The sequence below is a fragment of the Halichoerus grypus genome, chromosome 6 (genome assembly GCF_964656455.1).
Source record: "Halichoerus grypus chromosome 6, mHalGry1.hap1.1, whole genome shotgun sequence".
NCBI lineage: Eukaryota > Metazoa > Chordata > Mammalia > Carnivora > Phocidae > Halichoerus > Halichoerus grypus.
The window spans coordinates 53820680-53842558 of NC_135717.1; the positions used below are offsets into that span (position 1 = coordinate 53820680).

Below are 21879 nucleotides of genomic sequence, written 5' to 3' on the forward strand. Positions count from 1 at the left end.
TTTGAGAGAGAGAGAGAGCACTCAAGCATGAGCAAGGGGGCAGGGGGGCATGGAGGGGAGGGGCAGAGGGAGAGGGAAAAGCAGACTCCCCACTGAGCAGGGAGCCTGACACCTGGCACAGGGCTCTATCCCAGGACCCTGGGATCATGACCTGAGCTGGAGGCAGACACTTAACCAACTGAGCCATCCAGGCGCCCCTGAAATTACTTTAATATCACAATTGAACACAAAGTGCATTAAAATACTTGGCTATACTCTGTGCTGTAGGGTAAGCCAAATGTCTGGGAGAAGTATGGCAACATGAACAACACTGGGCCACCTCCCGCACCACCCTGCTTTCCTATGCATCTCTCTTTGTTTATTTTTGCCTTTCATGCCACCTGGAACACATGTAGACTTCAGGTACATTGTAAGGAAGAACAGCCAGTGGCTTGAAGAACCCCCACTTCCATTTCCCTGGAAGAATTGGGATTTCCCCCAAGATGCTATGTTCAGCAAATATGAACAAATACCGCAAATCTGCTGTGTTCTCAGCCCCACTGAGGCAGTGTGTTTTAGTGTTTCATCCAAATCCAGCTTTCTGCTTGTCTGAGAAACAGATCAGGGCAGTTGGTGACAGGAGCAGATCCATCATTTGAGAAGCTCAGAGTAAAATGAACAGGCGGATCCCTTGTTCAATAAGCATGAAGAGTTGCAAGATGGCAAAACAGAGCATTAAGAGAAATACGGGGAGAGTGACCATGAAGCCAGCCCTGTGTGGTAATGCACTGAGACATTTTCTCCCTTAACGTTTCTTATTACAAATAAAAACAAGATGGCAGAATATTCAATGTGAACTCAGATTAAAAATGAAGTATGACATGGGCTTATGATTTAAGGATTTGGATTTCCCAAGCATTGTTAACTAAAAGCAAGTGGTGGGACCAGATATCACCAAAGATTGCAAATGGCATCACAGCAAGAGTGAAAAGAACTGAAGTTGTAGATGAAACCAACTGGGTTCTAATTAGCAAAAAGGAAAGCAGTTCTGGGAGAGGTTATGGTTCTTGAGGACATGTGCTTTTCCTTCAGGGGCTCTGAGGAAAGCCATTGATGCAAAGAAAGGAATTCTCTTTAAAACTGATGGCATCGTTTTATAACAACACCACGGAGGATTTTAAAGGAATGCTGAATAGCTCTGGGATATTTAACATGTGAGCCAGTCTCTGCTTTTGCAATTTTTAATTTTTTTTAATCATATTCCTTATTCAGTGTGGTCTACTAAAGATCTCTACTTCTTCCTTCACCATTTCCAGAGAGGAATAAATACACAAAGTAACAACTTGAGTACAGAGAAGTCACCTTATAACAATCCCTTGTAAGATTAGTCTTCAAGAATCATAGAACCTAAAAGCAGACATTGCCCATAAGCATGTCTTTAAAAATAGTCTGTACATGGCATATGTTAAGATGTTTTCTTAACTCCTTTTTGCTAAAATTCAAAATTATTTTTGAAAAAAAACTTTTTTATCCTGTTGGTAAAAATTTGAGCAATAATGTACAGCACGAAATTTAAGTCCCTTGGTTATTTCAATCTCTCCATTTATTAGGAGTCTGTTATATCTTCTTTTTCTATAAGATTGGTCATATCATAAAGAGCATTTTAAAAGTTCAGTAGTTTTCAGCTTCTCATTAGTCTTTTTTGTTTGTTTGCCTGTGGTGTCTATTAAGACTAGTGCTCTTAGAAGAAAAAAGAGACAAAAACAGAATCTGTTTTACATTCTTTACACACAGCTCTCTCTCATTTTTAAAAGAGAGCTGATTCTTTTTTTTTTTTTTTTAGCTAAACAGCATGAGGTCAGTTTCTAAGAATTCCATTGTACCATGTGTTTTATCTTATTTGTGAAGATGGATGAGTCTGTTTTTATGCGTATATCAAAAAAATGTCAAAAAATAGGTAACCAGTGCTTCATCTGTTGCAGATAGTAAATGCTAAATCAATAAACAAACTAGAAAAATTAAATATGCCAAAGACGAGGCTTTAGATAAAATATTGATTTAATTCCATTCAACAAACATTTCTTAATCTACAAGTTACCTCTACCAAGGACTAGAGATCCAAAGATGAATTGGACTCAACCCTGGCCTTGTACTACTTTGCTATAAGTAATTAGAGGCATGAAATAGCCAAACACTGCAGGCTGAATGAAGTACTAGCAAGAAAGAAGTCTGTGCTTCCACAGTGGACCCAATGACTTAATAAGCCTTTCATTTCAAATCTATGCCATTTCATAAATAGCAGAGCAGTGTATGACAATACAGTGACTTTATTCCCTTCATAGACTCCACTAGGGGACACTTCCTAGCAGACTGGGAAGTATTTCAAACAACATAATCTACACTTGTCAGATGGACTGAGCAAAGGCCATCTGAGGACACATCTATTTTCCTTGACTTTCTTCTCCAGGCATTTTTTGATTCCTTGCAAATTTTCAAGATCTGGTAGCTGGTGGCTGATCTCAGAGCAACAACAATGAATTAGGCCAAGTCTGGCCGCAAGCACCACGGGGACATCCTACTTTGACTGAAACCATTGCATTAAGCCATCTAAGCCAGACGTGGTAGAGCCAGGTCAGGGAAATCGAAGACATCAAGGATTTCCTGCAAAGAAAAAATTAAGTTGGAAGTAAATGTTCTGTCTGAGCTAATCTTCATCGCTTTATATTTTAATAAAGTTGGGGGACGTAAATGGAGCCTTTCTTTATCACCACAATCTACGGCATTTGGAGGTATGTTGGCAAAGTTGGAGGGCGGGGGAGGGGAGGAGGGGCGTGGATGGGGAGTGGGGCTTGAGGCTGTGTGTAGGTGGTGTGTGACTGGGGGTGGGCACCTGCAACTTTGGGAAAGGAAGGACAACAGTGAGGCTGAGAGAGACCAGTGAGGTGTGGACCGGGAGAAGCAAGGGGAAAAGACGGGCAGGTGGAAAGGCAGTGAGTGTGCAGACTGTTTAGTTGTATTCCTTCCTGCTCACTGCCTCTGCTGCATCCTGCCTTTGGCCTTGCTCACTTGCATGCCCAGCAGAGCCGCCCCAGGGTAGACACTGGTCTGGACAGGATTAAATAGCGTGAATGGAGCAGAAAGCATATGACTTGCTATCCTAGTCAGCTTAGACTGTCATGACAAATCCCACAGACGGGGTGGCTTAAACAATAGACATCTATTTCTCACAGTTCTGGAGGCTGGAAAGTCCAAGATCAAGGTGCCAGCAGATTCAACTCACGGGGAGGGCTCTTGTGTGGGCTTGTAGACAGCCACTTTCTCATTGTGTCCTCACATGGCCCTTTCTCAATGCTAACCCAGCATGGGTTTCCATCCTCATGACCTCATCTAACCCTAATCACCACCCAAAGGCCCCACCTCCAAATACCATCACACTGGGGATTAGGGCTTCAATATATGAGTTTGGGAGGGGCACAAACATTCAGCCCGTAATGCTTGGCATCTTCCTACCACTGTATTTCTCCATCATCCTCAGACTCCTGGAGCTTTCTGATTAGACTTACCTGGAAGCATAATAGCAACCTTACCCTTCCATAAAGTACTAGTGTTCCCCTGACCATTTGTAGGACACTTTCAGTGATCAGGAGAAACCAACTAGAGCCAGCTTAATTTAAAAAATCTTACAATTGGGGCGCCTGGGTGGCTCAGTCGTTAAGCGTCTGCCTTCGGCTCAGGTCATGATCCCAGGGTCCTGGGATCGAGCCCCGCATGGGCTCCCTGGTCCACCGGGAAGCCTGCTTCTCCCTCTCCCACTCCCCCTGCTTGTGCTCTCTCTCTCACTGTGTCTCTCTCTGTCAAATAAATAAATAAAATCTTTAAAAAAATAAAATAAAATTAAAAAATAAAAAATCTTACAATTTTGTCAATTATACCTTGATAAAGCTAAAAAAATTATTGACAACTATTAAAATAAATACATAAAAGCATCCTCATTTTTTTTGTTTTTTCCTTGCAGAAATTATTTTGTTATCTTAGTTAGATCCTCACAATCAAAGTTGTCTTTTCACTGTCTGTATTTGGTTAACGTGAAATTAAATTGTAGTTATAAGCAACAGTTTGTCGCCTAGGGAACAATAATTTTATACTTGCTTTAACAGAAACAAAAGAATATTTATCTTAAAATGCAAGATTGTTATATAGCCTTTCACCGTGCACTTACATTATAAAAAAATTTAATTTCAAAAGTGAAAATTACTTGTGCTGTTTGAGCTTTAAGGATTGGAAAGTTTAAGTGCAATATCATCTCCTTAAAGAAAAAGCAAATTGAACCAGGATACATTTCCCCTGCAAGAGAGAATTTAGATTTACAATTAACATGAAAATCATGTATCAGTCTTCTGCAGGAGATTCTTCAGCATACCTGACTCAAAATCCCAGCAGGCTGAATCTAAAACTCAACCTCATACCATTAAAAAAAAAAAAAAAAAACTCAAAATGAATCAAAGACCACAATGTAAGTGCTCAAAGTATAGAACTTCCTGAAGAAAACGTAGGAAAAAACTATTTGTGAAATTGGGTTCAAAAAAAAAAAGATCTCTCAGGTAGGACAGAAACATAAACTATCAAAGAACAACTTTAAGTAGGCTCCACTCCCAACATGGAGCTCAAACTCATGACCCTGAGATCAAGAGTCACACGCTTTACCAACTAAGCCAGCCAGGTGCCCAGACAAATCAAAATTAAAATTTTTGCTCTTTGAAAGACACTGTTAGAAAATAAGAAGGCAAGTCACATCCAGAGATAAAATATATGCCAAACATATATCTGATAAAGGACTTTCAATGGAATATATAATGAACTTTTATAATACAACAAGAAAATCAACTAATAAAAAACAATATAGGGAAATGATTTGAACAAATATTTCACAGCCTTAAGAATGGCAAACAGCTCATGAAAAAAAAAATGTTCAACATCCCTAGTCATTGAGGAAATGCCAATTAAAACACAAGAAGATATCACAACATGCCATTAGAATGGCAAAAATTTAAGACTGACAATATTGTTATTGGTGAGGATGCAGAGAAACTGGAACACTCATTCTTTGCTGGTGAGAATTCACATTACACAACCACTTTGGAAAATACATGGACAAGTTTTAATCAAGTTAAATATACACCTGTCATACCACCTAGAAAACCTCCTTCTAGCTATTTACCTAAAACAATGACAATATATTCCACACAGAGTCTTGTACATAATATTGATAGCTATCTCATTCACAGTAGCACCACCCACCCCCAGACTGGAGACAACCCAGACATCCACCAGTGTGTTAAGGAACAAACAAATAGTGATGTATCCATACAATGAAATCTTGCTCAGCAAAGAAAAGGAATGCACTACTGATCCATATGATAACACGGGGGAATCTTGAGAGCATCATGCAAAGTACAAATAACTCAGACACTCTAGACTGTAATATTATTCCATTTCTATTTAGTTCTAGAAAAAAAAATAGAGACAGAGAGCAAATCAGCTATTGCCAGAGGCTAGGGAACAGGGGAGGGATTGAGTACAAAGAACCATGGAGGAATTTTTGGGGTGATAGAAACATCTTGTATCTTGATTGTGGTGATAGTTAATGATTCTATACATTAGTCAAGACTCATCTAACTGTACACTTAAAATGGGTGAATTTTATTATAAGTAAATTATAGTTCAATAAAGCTGATTGCACACATACACACAAACAAAGTAAAAGCATACACATTATGTTGTTTAGGAAGATTGCCTATGGGAAAGGGAGGCTAATGGGAGTGGAAAGTGGAAGTAAAAAAGGGGGGAGAAAAAGAGGAAGACAAGGAGGGAGGAAGAGAGAGGTAGACAAGAGAGGAGCTTGGATGAGCCAATAATAATCATGTGCCATGAACTGAGTACATCCTTTGTACTTGAGTAGGAATGGGATATAAACCAACGGAATATAAAAGAAAACCCAGGCATGATATTGCAGATCATAGGGACAAAAATGGGTTATTCAAAAATGGTGGTAGAACACTGTTATCCATTTAGGGAATAACATTTGACCTATTCTTCACAATATACACAAACATTAATCCCACATGAAATAGGGAATTAACTGTAATGAAAACATTTTCATAGCTTTGGGTGGGGAAGGCATTCTGATACGATATACAAAAAGAACAAACCATAAAGTAAACACAATTTTGACATTATAATTAAGATGATCTCTTTATCAAACAACAATCTAAAGATATTAAACATCAAGCCACAAGCCAGAGGATATGCAACACATGTAACTAGCAATCAATTAGTGCCCAGTGTCTCTAAAGAACTGATACAATATTTACAAAGAGACAACTAACAGAAAAATGCACAAAAGATAGGAACATTTTCCCAGAACATTTTCTCACAAATGACCAATGGTTGAGAATGAAAAAATACTCAACTTTAATACTAACGGAGGAAATGTAAATTAAAACAACATGAATATCAATTTTTTACCCCTCAGAGAGGCAAACGTTTTTAAAGATACAAAATATCAAGTGTTGGAGGTTTGCAGAGCAATGGGAACTTTTAAATACTGATAGGGTGTAAATTGTTACATTTTGGAAAGCAATTTCACATTATCTGGTAAAGTTGAAGACGTACAATGCTGCATGAGCCTGCAATTCTACTCTTAGGAAATCTACTCTAGAGAAACTCTTACGCCGGAGCCCAGGGAGCAGGCTCAGGAATATTCATAATAGCATTATCTGTAATGCAAAAAACAAAGAAACTAGAATCAGTGTCCTTCCATAAGAAAATGGATAAATATAATGGTGGCCCCTTCGTTCTATGGAATATGGATCAGTTAAAATTAACTAATTACAATTACATACACGAATAGATTTTTTTAAAGGAATTCAACTATGCAACATGAAATGCAAAAAAGTCACAGAAGAATAAAAGCAGTAGGATACTATTCATATAATGGTCAAAAAGACAAAAACAAAGCCATCTAGTCTAAGGATTCATACTTAGGTAATAAAACTATAATAAAAGGCAAGGGCATGATGAACACAAACATTAAAACAGTGTTTCTTGCTGGGGGCTAATGGAGAGGAATGTGGTCATATAGTTCTCATAATATTCTTAAGCTAGGTGATTAGTATATGGTTATTAATCATCCTTCATATTTTAAACATAGATACATAAAATCTCTTTTTATGTCTAAACTATATCATACTAATTTTTAAATTAGTAAACAAAAATGTTTTTTAAATGAAGGAGGAAATAAATAGCTTTGGAACTTAGATGCATCAGAAAAGTTTTGCTTCTGTACAAAGTACACCTTCAGAATATTTTGCTACAAAGTGCTCTGGGGTTGGGGCTTTTTCTGTAGATTACCTTTAATTTCTCATGGTCTCAACCTTTGCTTCAGGGCTACTGGTTGCAGTCAGGAGAAAAGCCCAGTATTTCCCCTTGTTGACATATTCTTTTAATCAAAATATATATTTTACATCTCCTTATAAGAGCAGACACTGTTGGGGTGTCCCTTTGGGTTGGAAAAGCAGTTTATGTGTCAATGGTAAACAGATTTGTCCGCCATTCCGACAGCAGGGTGTCAGGGCGCCCGTGTGGAAAAGGAAGAGGGGAAAGGGGAGATGGCTGCAATATTTATTTGATGATCCTGTTTAATTATTGATATGTTGAAGGCCCAAATGTATACAGACTTCTTTTTCAATAATGAGGGCTACAGGAAAAAATATGTCCTGCTAGCCTACTCTAGTCATTTCACAGAAACCATCCATTTAGACCTGCTCTGCACTCTTTCTTCCAGAAACAGCAACCACTGTTTTGTCCACTGTTGCTACAACCATGAGAAAAAGGAAATGTATACCTATTGACATATTGTATATAAATTATTTTGAATATATAAAGGGATAGCTATGTAAGCTATTACCAATTGTTAACTATCCTTAGGAAAATAAATGAGGCGGAACCAAGGCAAGTAAGTTGCCATAGGTTAGACGTTGCCTCGGGCTTAGAAAGTCTCCTCCCAAATCTGAAGCTGAGTAAGTAATCTTTCAAAAGAAAATAAAACAAACCCCAGAACTCTTTGTGCAATGCAGTCTGGCAAACTGTTAATAAATCCAATAGAAGTTGAGTGACACTGGCTGGAGCATGGACGATTTGGGGACACTTAGCTCAGCCCCTGCCCTGACAGGGGGACTGATCATCTCGCCTAAAGCCCTGGCAGCCTGGAGATCCTGACCATGCATGTTGCTGACGGTGAGGGGGGGCCTGTGTCGGGGGATTTCCTCGCCGTCAGATCCCAAATGTTACGATGTTTTGCTGTTCCCAAACATGCAGTCCTTTTCTCCAAGGCTGAGTGGCTGAGTCAGGGTCCTGATCACCGAGAACAGTGCCAAGCACACAGTAGGCATGCAGTGATCATCTCTCACAAATAACTAAGCAAACGAACGAGTACCGAAGGAGCAGTGGGACCTAATCCGCTCCCCAGCGTGGCACCCAGACCCTCTCAGAGCCAATCTGCAGTGTTAAAAATGGATCAGAGCAGGACTCCCTCTATGTCCTTTCACACTGTGGTGTCAACGCAGGTGTGCTCTCATTTGAGGATGCTTTCCTTTGAGGATGCTGAATGTGTTCATTTTCTCGGGTTACCTTAGGGCCAGCCACTTTCTCCTGTGTAGTCAGCTTTGAGTGATGGTCCCAAGAGCCTCGGGAAGGAAGGGGGGAGACCGATGCCACTGGCCCACGACCCCCGTTGGCTTGCTGGGGATGAGTGCAGGTCCTCCTGCTCTACAAATGGAAAAGGTCAGCAAGGCTGGGCATGGGGACAGGGATGTGTGGCGGGAGCTGGCTTTAAAGCCACAGTTACTGACAAAGAACTCTAGTCACGACCTGGGTGGGAGAGGGAACTGTGGAGGAAGCAGTGCCGGAGGGGGAGAGAGGTTCAGGAGGATGAGACAAGAGGGACGATGAAAGGGAGGGGAGGGCGTCCGTCTCCTTTTGATCATGCTGGGGACACCATCTGGGCAGGGGTTCAAACGCAGAGATAGGAAAGGATGTTGACATCTTTTAAGTTAGTTCCGGCCCCGGAAGCTGCCTCACTGCAGAAATTCATGTCTCTCTGCTGCCTTTAAATTCACTACTTGTGCTGGTTGCCTTCCCCCACCTTGAATCGTTATTAACACTCTACCTCCAGTAACATACATGCGCGCACACACACACGTAAGCGCACACACACACCCATGCACACACATTCACACATACACACACACAAAGAGACATAATGCAAACACACATAAACATACATACACACATAACACACACAAATATACATGCATGCACACATGCACAGAGAGAAACACATATACACACATAAATGCATGTACACACAAACATGTACACACATACACATAAATACACATATACAAATGTACAAATACACATGCATAAACACACAAGCACATGCATGGACACACGTGTACCCACACACAACGACACATAAATATGCACATACACACATGCTGCAATATTTAATGCTCAATCTCACTTCATTCCAGTAAAGGAAAAAGAAAAGAAAGCCAAATGCAGAGGAGTTTCTGGATCTGATATCCCAACCACATGAATAGACATGGGTCCCTTTGATTCAGCCGAGACCTCCCTGGAAGAACTGTGTGGGAAATCTTTTTCAGGAAGGAACAACTCTCCAAGTGGAGCCGTCTACCTGCCTGGCTCGACCAGGGGAGTCTCCCCCTCAGACTAGGAGGGTCCAGGCCCCCCAGCATAACAATCACAAAGGGGCTCCTTAGAGTCACACGCCCAGGGCTTGTCACATTTGCTTCCTTGCACCCTTCTTCCAGGTTGAGAGAGGTCGGCTGACAGATCTCCGGGTCAGCTCAGCATTTTGGTTTATAGTCAGTTCTGGTTTTTCCTAGGAGTTATGTTCTATAAAGTCGCCTGACCTCTGAATTAGTGAATACTAATTCATTGCTTCTAGGAGAAGTATGTGTGTGTGTGTATACACATACGTCACGCAGTTTATAATCTTACATCCTAGAAAAAATTCATCTGGTAGATTCTACTGTCTCAGCTTTACAAAAGAGAAAATGAAGTTCAGAGTGTTAACTGAGTTGCCTGAGGCAGCCCCACTAACAGGAACCAGAGTTGGGATTCAAATCCTATTGACTGGCCTCAGGAGCCCTTGGCCCGCCCTGCCCCCCACCATCTGTGTCCATCGTCCGGTCATCTCTGGATGAGGCTGAAACAAGAGCCTTGTGTGACCTGAGCTGGGAACATATGCATAGGGCAATTCAAATATCTCACCACTCCGTGAGTATCTGTGAACAACCAATTGATTTTAGGGTTACAAATACATTTTTAGCGGGGCACCTGGGTGGCTCAGATGGTTAAGCATCTGCCTTCAGCTCAGGTCACGGTCCCAGGGTCCTGGGATCGAGCCCCGCATCGGGCTCTCTGCTCAGCGGGAAGCCTGCTTCTCCCTCTCCCACTCCCCCTGTTTGTGTTCCCTCTCTCGCTGTGTCTCTCTCTGTCAAATAAATAAATAAAATCTTTAAAAAAAATACATTTTTAGCAAGTGGACAAATCTGCAAATACAGAATCCATGAATAATGAGGAAGACTGTACTTGTGTGAAGGGTTTTCACAACTGATATCAACTGAAGAAAGAATTCTGCTGTAAAATTGTTGGAAAACCAGTGATGTACAGCATGCCTCGTTTTATATGAGGAGAGGCAGGACAGATAGGATTCAGTTAAGTGAGCAAATCCAGTCACTGGTACAGCTTTCTGAAGGATTCTACATCCAGCGGGAAAGGGGCTTGCGTGGCAAAGAACGGGAATGTGCATGCCCCCGTGGACCACGGCAGTTCAAAATGGAGACACGGCCCAAGACCCCACAGCCCATTAGTGGCCAAGCTAGGACAGGCAGCCAGGACTTTCGGGCACCAGCCTAGTGTATTTCCCGCTATTCTGAGCTACTTCTATCTCATGAGGCGAAAGAGAAGTGAACTTAAAATCAAGGCACTGAGTACCTCAGATATTAAAGGCTAAAGCGTCAGCCTGGGGCACAGGAGACACTTGACACTGTGGTGAGGACCACAGGTGTCCACGCCAAGTCCTCCAGCTACCGACTCTCCTCGTGCCAGGGAGGGCCTGAGAGGTAACCTGAACAGAACGCGATCGTGTGCAGAGTGAACCACACAGGGATGCAGGCCAACAGCAGGAGCTCCCCTTCTAGTGTCCCTCACTCACAACAGAGATGCTCTTTGGAAGCCTCTGGGAATGGAGCAAGCAGGACAGCTGCTGAAAGCAAGGATCCCGGTGTTCTGTTAAAAAGGGTGCCAGTCACGTGGGCTGTGGCCTCATTCAGATTTAGGAAGTTGAAACAAAGAAGCTGAGGGGCACGTCTAGGAGACAGGCATCGGGAAGGACAGTGCTGAGGTCAGCACTTGCCCAGGGAGGGGCATGGAGTTGCGCCATTTCTGCAAGGGCTTCTTCCTTCTAACAGATAACAGAGTAACTCCTTCCTTTTGGAAATATAGCTGAAGGAGAAAGAGAAGTAAAAGGATTTATGAGCAAAGAAGTGGTCAGCTGGGATTGAGTGGAAGTGTGGGGAAATTAGTGTGTAGCTGACATGTCACCTCAGAGCACAGAGTGGCCCAATGTACTTCAACTAAATGAGGGAAGAGAAAACTCTAGCCATCAGCAAGCCTGGGCCTGGGAGCATGCCCCTGACTAAATCTCCTCCCTTTGGGGATTGAAGTTGTCAACAGCCCTGCTCGGGGTGGGGGGTGGGGGGTAATCTGAGGGGCAGAGGGAGGAAGGGGTTTGCCCACAGAACAATTCTACCTCCACTCCTCGGGCTCCTCTGAGCTCAGGCAGGGATCAAACGTAGCTTGCTTCATGAGCTTTCTGAGCTGGTTCCTTCTCCAAGGGAACTGTGATGAACTGAAGGTTTGTGTCCCCGCAAATTCATATGCTGAAGCTGAGGGGCACGTCTAGGAGACAGGCATCGGGAAGGACAGTGCTGAGGTCAGCACTTGCCCAGGGAGGGGCATGGAGTTGCGCCATTTCTGCAAGGGCTTCTTCCTTCTAACAGATAACAGAGTAACTCCTTCCTTTTGGAAATATAGCTGAAGGAGAAAGAGAAGTAAAAGGATTTATGAGCAAAGAAGTGGTCATATGCTGAAGACCAAACTCCCATGGTGAAGATATTTGGAAATGGGGTCTTCGAGAGAAAATAAGTTTACATGTGGGCATGAGCGTGGGGCCCTCATGATGGGATAAATGCCCTTATAAGAAGAGGATTTCCCTCTCTCTTCACACACAGAGAAGAGGTCATGTGAGCACATAGCAAGATGGCAACCATCTACAAGCCAAGAAGCCGGTCCTCACCAAGTACCAAGTCTGCCCACATATTGATCTTGGATGTCGAGCCTCCAGCACCAGGAAATAACTGTCTGTTGTTTAAGCCTCCCAGTCTGTGGTATTTTGTTATAACAGCCTGAGCTGACTAAGATGGGGATCTCTCTGCCATTTGGAAGCCAAGGATTCTCCCTACAAGGCACAGTCTAAAAGACCCACTCAAAACATATACCCTAAGGTTTTAAATCCACAGGTGTCTAATAAAACACCCCTTTAAGTATTACACCTTCAGTTCTAGCACCACACAGGGCACATGTGGGCACATGACAAATATTTGTTGAACGAACGTAATAAAGAGGCGTTTAATGGCACCAGTTCTAAGACACGATACTTAGGGTATTTATGGTCATTAGCTCCAAAACTAGATCCCAAGTGAGTGTAGAATAATCAAATAATGTGGTCACTGTCAATTTGATAACTACCATTATGACCCCCAAATATGACACCCTGTCAGGATTCTACACACATCCCATATCAATACATGGCAGCTCAGAGAGAAGGAAACCCAGCAGCTCTGCCTCACCTGTGATGGAAAGATAAAGTACCCAAAGGACCCCTGCTATGAAAATTACATTTTAATCTTCATTGCATAATTAATTCAGAGTCAATTATTTCTCTGTCCAGAAGAGTGAGTGCATTCTTTGAAACCCTACGGTGGAAAAGCATTCATGACATGCCCTTTTATTTCTAACAAAATAAAATTTGCACATGCTCTTTCCTTGGGAGCATATCATTTAAACGAGAATAAGCTACCTTGAAAAAAAATTAAAAAGGAAATGAAAGAAAGAAAATTAATGAGACATTCAGAAAAAAAAAAAACAAAAAAAAACATCACCAGAAACTTTCCCAATCCAGGTCAGAACGATCCTATCCCTGGGAACTACTCTCAAAGTATCATCATTGTATCATCCTTGTATCTCCCTCACCTGTCACTATTGAAAACTTAGAAGACTTAATAAAAATCACTCATCAGATGCTCGTAGCAATCACCACGAATTGCCATCCACGTCTGTGAGTCTCAGACGGGAGACGAGCCAGTATGGACACAGAAGCCACGTCGGTTTATTCCTGGCCCGGGTCTCTTAAAGGAAGGTACTATTTCCTTTATGTGATGATGGTCAGCTGCCTTCAGTGCCGTATTTATTCCATCTGCAGCACCCGGCTAGGAAAGAGAACTGCCTACAGAATATATTTCCTTCCAATTCCCATGTCCAAAATGTTAAAAGAAAATGGCTGGCTTTGTGGGTGTGAACACTGGCCCAACGTGAAAAACGACTATGTAATTGTTGAAATTTGGCTTTTGCAAAACTACCCCACTAAGGCAAAACTACATCTTGACTCCACATTGCCAGGGAAGACAAAGAGTAAGAAGCAGCAAATGATTATCCTCATAGCAACAAGGAACCATAATACTACGCTCCATGTGGTTATACTCATTCATACTTTCCAGACTGTTTTCCCTTTCCACCTCCACCACCCGGCCCCAGCGAGCACACCCTCCCCTGGGCTGTCACAGTAGGCTCTCACTGACCACCCCACTTCCCAGCAGGGTCCAAATTAGGTGCGGCCGGTGTTCCCCTGCCAAGTGCAAAGGTGCAAAATATACTGAAAAATGCAGGAATCGGGATAAATTCTCGTTCAGTTTTTAAAAATCTAATTTAATGCAAATGTATTTGTGATGAACAAAATACCAAAATTATAAATAAAGACATGATGCAACAGTGCCATACGAAAGTCACACTGGAGCCTGGGGTGGAAGGAAAAATGTGCACCTCTAGCCACAGGTTTTTAGGGAACGTGTTAATAGTAATGTTTCTCAGAACTTTAAAGTAGTTGAGAATACTGAAAAATTGAAAAGTAGATGAATTAAAACTTACAATGTTATTTTAAGTATTTTACTTATACCCCAAACAGAATTTATTATAATTTTTAAAAATATTTTATTTATTTATTTGACAGAGAGAGAGAGTGAGAGAGAACAAACAGGGAGAGCGGCAGAGGGAGAGGGAGAAGCAGACTCCCCGCTAAGCAGAGAGCCGGATGTGGGGTTTGATCCCAGGACCCCGAGATCATGACCTGGGCCAAAGGCAGACACTTAACCGACTAAGTCACACAGGTGCCCCAAGAATTTATTATAATTAAAAAAATAATAATTTATTATGATTTTGCTTTCCTGGATATAATGGAAGGAATCAGTAGTATTTTCAAAATCTACTTCTTTGTCCATCTTCTTTTCAGCTGGGAGTTCTAAGTGACAACCAATGGGAGAAAGTAACTTTTAAAGTATGTTCAGTAAATGTTAAATTTTACAAAAGGTATCAATAAATTTTCCCAATATTTCAATCAAAAATAATCACGGGAGTTTTAACATACCTACTTCGCCATTTCTCAGTATTTTTCAACTACTACAATGTCCTGGAAAATTAATTATTTAAAAAAATATAAAAACATATATAACAGAGCAATGTTTTCTCTTTTGCCTCAGGCCTCCGTATGGCTCAGCACGGCACTGTTGGATCCTGTCTTTATTTAAAATTTGGACACATTGCTCATCATGGATTTTTTTTGCATTAATATTGAATTTTGAAACTAGTGCATCAAAATATCATTTATCCTAATGACTGAGCTTTTTTGTGTCTCCTTAAGTTTTACACCTGAGGCAAGTCCCTCACTCACGTCACCCAAATCCCAGCCTTCCCCACCCACTCCATTCCTCGAAGAGCAGAAAGATGGCTTCTCTCAAAATTAAGTAAGATCACAGCACTCCAATGCCTAACACCTCACAATAGGTTCCCATTGTACTTTGAATGAAATTCAGACTCCGTACCTGGGACTACAGGGGCCGGCATAAGTGAGGCTCTGAGTAACCTGGCTCCCATCCCTTTCTCCAACCATACTTCTGTTCTCCCATTGTGTCCAGATACACTCCCACTGCTCTGCATACATCAGGTTCTCTGCCTCAAGACCTGTGCTCATGACTTCCCCTCCCTGGAAGTTTCCCCCCCTTCCTTCACATGGTTACATCCTTCTCATTCTTTTAATCCACATATAAATGTCCCCTCCTCCCAGACGGCTTCCACACCCACCTTGTCTAAAGGAAGCCCACTTTACTAAAGTAAACTCCCCCATATAAGTTCATTTTATGTATCAACTTGGCGAGGCTATGGTGCCCAGTTGTTTGGTCCAACACCAGTCCAGATGTTGCTGTGAAGGTGTTTTTTTAGATAAGATTAACATTAACAATCAATTAACTTTAAGTAAAGCTAATTTCTCTCCATGGTGTGGCAGGCCTCACCCAATCAGTTGAAGGCCTGAAGAGCAAAGACGGATGTTCTCCAGAAAAGAAAGAATTCTGCCTCAAGACTGTAACATAGGAATCCTGCCTGAGTTTCCAGCTTCCTGACCTGCTCTGTGGATTCTGGATTTGCTAGCCTCTATAATCCCATGACCCAATTCCTTAAAATCTCTCTCTCAATAGTATATACATTATACATCCATATCTAACATATATATGGAAGATGTATATGTTCTCTCCCTCTCCCTTTCCTTCATATATTATAACATATATATAAATATATATATAATAACATATATATAAATATATATAACATATATATAAATATATATATGACATATATATAAAATATTCTCTATACATACACATAAAATATTTATATTTATATATTAAATGCATTTATATACATTTTTATGTTTAATATATATTATCTATTTTATATATATATATATATATGTATATATTCTGTTTCTCTGGACAACCCTGACTAATACACCCACCCTCTCATGTTTCTTTGGTTTTTTCCCAGGACTTAGATAGCTCATAAACATGTAATTAAGGTATTTATTGGCTTCAGCTGTGTATTTGTTAGTTTCCTTGATGTTTCCATGTTACCTCTGCCCTGTGGGACTGTAAGCTCCCTTAGAACGGGAACTGTGTCTGTCCTGTCCAGCTCTGAGTTCCCGGCTCCCTGCACAGTGCCTGGCACAGAGGAGCAGGAAGAATGCTGGGACCATGGGCCTGGGCTCCAGAGACAGGCTTCCCCCGTAGGGTGGGGAGGAGAGACAAGTAAGAAAAGGAAGCCCTGTAGCTCCAGGAAATTTATAAAAATAGTGTTCGGGCACAGGGTCCTAGAAAGGGCCAGTTCCTAGAACCCAGAGAATCAAGGAGAGGCAGGATTTGAACAAGAAAAGAATGCAATCATTGGGACTAGCAGGCAAAGTCACTGGATGCTGATTCCCAGAAAGCTGGAGCTCCCAAACTACCAGAACGATCTCCCAACTGGTGTCCCTGCCACTGCTCTTGCCCACTGGTGCCTTCTCCAGCCACCAGCCATGACGAGCTGGTTTAACACACTGCATCCTGTCCTTCCCTTATCTAAGGCCCTCCCCAGGCTTGCCATCTTGCATGGTAAAATTCAGATTCCTTACTGTGGCCCTCAGGGTACTGTGCCATCGGACCCCATAAGCCTGCCTCTCAGCCCACCACTCGCATCCTGCTCCGGCCCCACCAGCTCCCAGCAGAGCCTCTCCTCTCTCCAGACATGGTCCTGCCTCAGGTCCTCACCTAGAACACTCTCCCTGCAGATATGTCCATGGCTGCCTCCCTCCTTCCCCTCGGGTCTCTGCTCCCATGTGGCCTTATCAGAGAGCCCTGCCTGACCTCCCTGTAGAAATGCCAGCCTTCCATGACTCCTCCTCCCATGAGGACTCCGTGTGTCCTAAGAGCACTTCCTATATCCTTCCTATTCACTTGCTGTCAGTCTCTCCCACTAGAATGTACAAGCCGGGAGCATCTTGCCCACTTACGCCCACCCCGGTGTGGAGCACGGGCCTGCCACATGCTAGAGGCTATATGGTTGCACCTGCCTACGGGCAAACCGCAGAAGCTGGGCGCTGGACAGAGATGACAGTCACAACATATCTGTTCCACAGAGATTCCACTCAAGTCAACTAACAATTAGTTAGGGACTAATGGAGAACGAGATGGAGACCAGGACGTGGGCAAGGTTCCTCGGTCTAGAAGCAGAGGAATGAAGAGCACCGTTGGAAAACCTCCGCCATGACCTCTGTTTCCATCCCCCCATGATTAGGACGGGCTCCACCCTACACAGTGCACCCCACACCGCAAACTACCCTCCTGTCAGGCACTTGCCACAGGGCCAGGAACCAAGCCAGGCGGCATGGGAAGGAAAGTTCTGGTTGGAGCAACGTAGCTCCTCAGACATCATCACGCCCGCCTTCCCCCACGGGGCCGAGCCTCTCCAGCCAGCCCTGCATGCTCCCGGCTTCCACTTGGTCCTTTCTAGCTGCATAAATGTTGTTAAAGAGAAGGAAGCAGAGTAAAAAAAAAAAAAAAAAATGCAATTGCTCTAACTTTTACTTTCTTCCTTTCATTCCCATTGACAGCCTGATATTTCATCAAGCATAAGTGAGAGAAGGAGTCAGGTTGTGTACCCTAAGATGGCGGGCAGCTCTGTACTCTGGGGCCCTAGCATTTGTAAAGCTTGGGAAGCCAGTGTGGTTTTCTGGGAAATGTGCTGTGTTTTGCCTGCCCCCCCCCCACCCCCCCCCAGGGATGAAAAGCAACAAAGAGACCTGAGCTGACATCATTCCTTTCTGGAGAGTATGCTTATTTTCTCTGTCCCTCTGAAGGTCAGACTTGGCTGTTGGGCATGGCGGAAAATAAAGCCGTGGTATTTTCAGGATCTGGAACACATCAGAACTGAGATCAACCACGGAGATGGCTGGCTTTGATAACGGGAGCTGTGGCTTTGGCCTCACACTTTCTGTTTTAGCTATCCTGGGTTCTTATCTGGTGCTCTTTCCTAAATAAATATGAGGATGAAAAAGGACCCAAGCCTCACCAGAAATTTCCCCCACCGCTCAAAGCAGATCTGACGAAGACATAAGCATCATGATATTGCCATCAAGAACGGCATTTCACTGGGTTTCATTTTAAGGCAGGAAAAGAAAAGCAACAATAAAACTTGAAATTCAAAAGGAAAGAAGATAAGTTACTTCGGGTAGATAATGAAACGGGTTTTCTGTCTCGGTGCTGGGTCAATGGTGGTGACATCGGCTTGTCACAGTGGCCTCCCGGGGTGCTCTCCTGGGACTCAAAGGAGACAGAGGGACCCATCTGCACCTGGGCCCTGCGAGCTCTCCTCCTGGCCTTGTAGGAGGAAAGGGAAGTGATGAGACAGGGAAGAATTACTGGGCTGGGACCTGGGAGAGGACAGAGGTCCAGGGACATCAGCTGTCATTTAGCACTGATTTCCCCTAGAAGTATTTGCCAATTTCTCCAGCCATTGCTGAAAGACTGAGTACTGCTTCTGACAGAGAAAAAGGTCTAGGATCTAGACTCCAACAATGGGGACGTCCTGGTGAATGGCCTTTCTTCACGGAGGGCTGTAAAGAGCTCCATCCTAGGAGTAGGATAAGGTGGAGATACCTGAGGCCCTTGGAGGCAACTGAATGATAAATCAACCCCTGAAATTGTATCAAGGAAATCTCAGATGGTTCATGCCCTCCAGCCTACTGGCAAAGGAAGATACAATCAATCGCTCTTGAGCTCCTAAGTATTTCTGCAAACAATTTTGTAAATTCACGACCAAAAATAACGCAGCACATGAATTGATAAGGCAACATGAATAAAAATAAGCAGATATAACAAACAAGAGAAGCAGACCTATAGGATTCTAGAAATTATAGTTACTAGACATAGATTTTATAATAACCATCTTCAAGGGAATAAACAAGACTGAGAATTCCAACAGGGAATGTGAAAATATTTGAAAGGGAATTAAAATTATAGAATTAAAAGCTGTAATAACTGAAATTAAAAACTCAAAGAGTGGGATTAACAGATTAGATAAGTGGAGGAAGAATTAACAAATAACATGTAGCTAACAATAAAAGATCCAGAATGAACCACAGAGACAGAAGGATTAAAAAATACAGTAAAAAAAAGGGTAGGAAACATATAGGGTGATGGGTGAAGGTCTAGCAGTGTAACTGGAGTCTCAGAATGAGACTGAAAAAAAGCTGGAGAGAAGAAATATTTGGGTAAAATTGTCTAAAACTAAGAAAAGATATGAAGCTAAAAATTCAAGCCCTACAAATTCCAAATGAGAGGAAGGAAGGGAGGGAGGGAGGGAGGGAGGGAGGAAGGAAGGAAGGAAGGAAGGGAAGAAGGGAGGAAGGGAGGAAGGGAAGAAGGGGGGAAGAGAGGAAGGGGGAAGGGGGGAAGGGAGGAAGGGAGGAAGAGAAGAAGGGAGGAAGAAAAAAGAAAAAAATGCTTATCGGAGTACATATTAGTAAAACTTTTAAAAAATATATAAAAATTAAAATCTTAAAATCAGCCTGAAAAGAAAGACAAATTATCTTTAAAGGAGCAACATTTAGACCGGTATGAAAAAGAAAAGGAAGACAGAAAGCAAATGAATGAGAGAAGTGCCAACTATGCCCACTGGAAGGATCCTTCCAGAAGGTGAGATAAAGACATTTCGTGCAAACAGAAGCAGAGATCCGATCACACACGGTACAAGAAACACTAAGCGAGTTCTCCAGGCAGAAGAAAAGTGATCCCAGATAAAGTTCACTGTTTCCGGAAGAAATGAAGCACACTGAAAAGGGTAAATCAGTGGGGACATATGAGTAACTTTTGATTATTTACGAACCCAAAAAAGTTTTGTGGGATAGAAAATAGAAAATTAAAATAGACAGCAATGATCACCTGTGAGGTGGAAAGTGTTATAAGGACCTTGTCTTATCCAAAGAGAGCTAAAAGCACCAAATATTAATTAACCTCTGAGAAGTCAAGGATTATGCTGTAAAACCTAAGATAACCACCAAAATGATAAGAAAAAGAATGAAACAAACAAAGAATGTCACTGTTCATGCTTTAATAATAGCAGGATGTTTTCTGAGCATCTTCCCTAAGGACTTTTTCTGAAACCCAAGCAAAGGTCAATGTACAAACTTGTTCACTGAAGTGATTATGATAAATGTTGGAATCAAACGTTCAGTGATACAAGAATCTCTGTGATGGACGATGATACAGCCATTTAATGTGATGCCCTCAAATAATATTTAATGGCATTGAGGAGATGCTGTGCACATAAGAAGTGAAAAGAGAAGAAATAAACATTGTCAGTAGAGCATGACTAAATTTAGTTTTTAAAGTACACATACATGCAGAGAAGACACCATAAAAATATAAACAAAGTAGAGCATCCCTGGTGGTGAAATTACAAGAGATTTTTATTTTCTTCTTATTTTTTTAAAAAGATTTTATTTATTTATTTTATTTGAGAGAGAGAGAATCTCAAGCAGACTCAGGGCGGAGCATGAGCCCGATGCGGGGCATGACCTGAGCCGAAATCAAGAGTTGGTTACTTAACCGACTGAGTCACCCAGGCGCACCTACTTTCTTCTTATTTTTTTTGCTGATTTTCTACCATAAGTGTATGTTACTTTTATAAGTATATGTACAGTTTGTTACTGTAAGTTCCTAACAAGTAATAAACTGATAGTTTTCTTTTAAAAATAAAAGGTGTGGGGCACCTGGGTGGCTCAGTCAGTTAAGGGTCTGCCTTCACTGGGGTCATGGCCCGGGGTCCTGGGATCGAGCCCTGTGTCAGGCTCCCTCCTCTGTGGGGAGCCTGCTTCTCCCTCTCCCTCCGCTGCCCCCCTGCTTGTGCTCTCTCTCTCTCTCTCTTTCTCTCTGTGTCAAATAAATAAATAAAATCTTTTTAAAAAAATAAAAATAAAAGGCATTAAGACACGTCTTCCTCTTAGACAAAAGGGAACTCAGTCAGGATGTGTGAAAATAATATAGCTTTCTCATTTCTTTTTTTTTTATCTTTTTGAATAAATTAGGAGTATCCAGTAACAACTATAGCTTTTACCCAAGGAGGTCCATTTATATGTATATTTAATCAATTTTGTACATTCACTCAAAGCCTCAATCACCCTTTATACAATTTTCTTTTTTTTTTTGCTTCTTATACTATAGGTGAACACAGAAAAAATAAAATCGTTATTTATTGGTATATTGGGATTCTGGGTGCTTATTTGTTCAAATCTCTGTTACTGCTATTATAACCTTGTTAAAAAACCTTGAGTGTTTTTTTTTTTTTTTAATCTCAGTTGAGTTTAGCTGGTTCCATGGTAACCTCTGGAAAGGTGAAGTGCAGTCTTCCCCAAGCTACCATCAATCACGCTCACAGGGAGAGATCTTGGAACTGCGAGCATGACTCACTGGGACCAGCCATCTGTGACCTGGACTGGTGTCCTTCATGGCTCGTGAAAACCAACAGTATGACATGAAGTCATTCTGGAAGAAGACAGACAGTGTGTGCTGAAATCCTGGAATGGGGCCCAAACTGTAGAAGGGAACAGGTATC

The 21879-nt window shown here is 42.1% G+C and overlaps 1 long non-coding RNA gene across 1 annotated transcript in view; it reads right to left on the minus strand.

The window, feature by feature from the left end:
• Positions 1 to 2019: 2019 nt before the first annotated feature.
• The window catches only part of LOC118549664 (uncharacterized), a 51870-nt gene continuing 32010 nt past the window's right edge, over positions 2020 to 21879 (minus strand). Inside the window, exon 5 of the long non-coding RNA XR_013448504.1 lies at positions 2020 to 2640. This is a non-coding gene — a long non-coding RNA (uncharacterized LOC118549664). The remainder of the gene's footprint in view (positions 2641 to 21879) is intronic.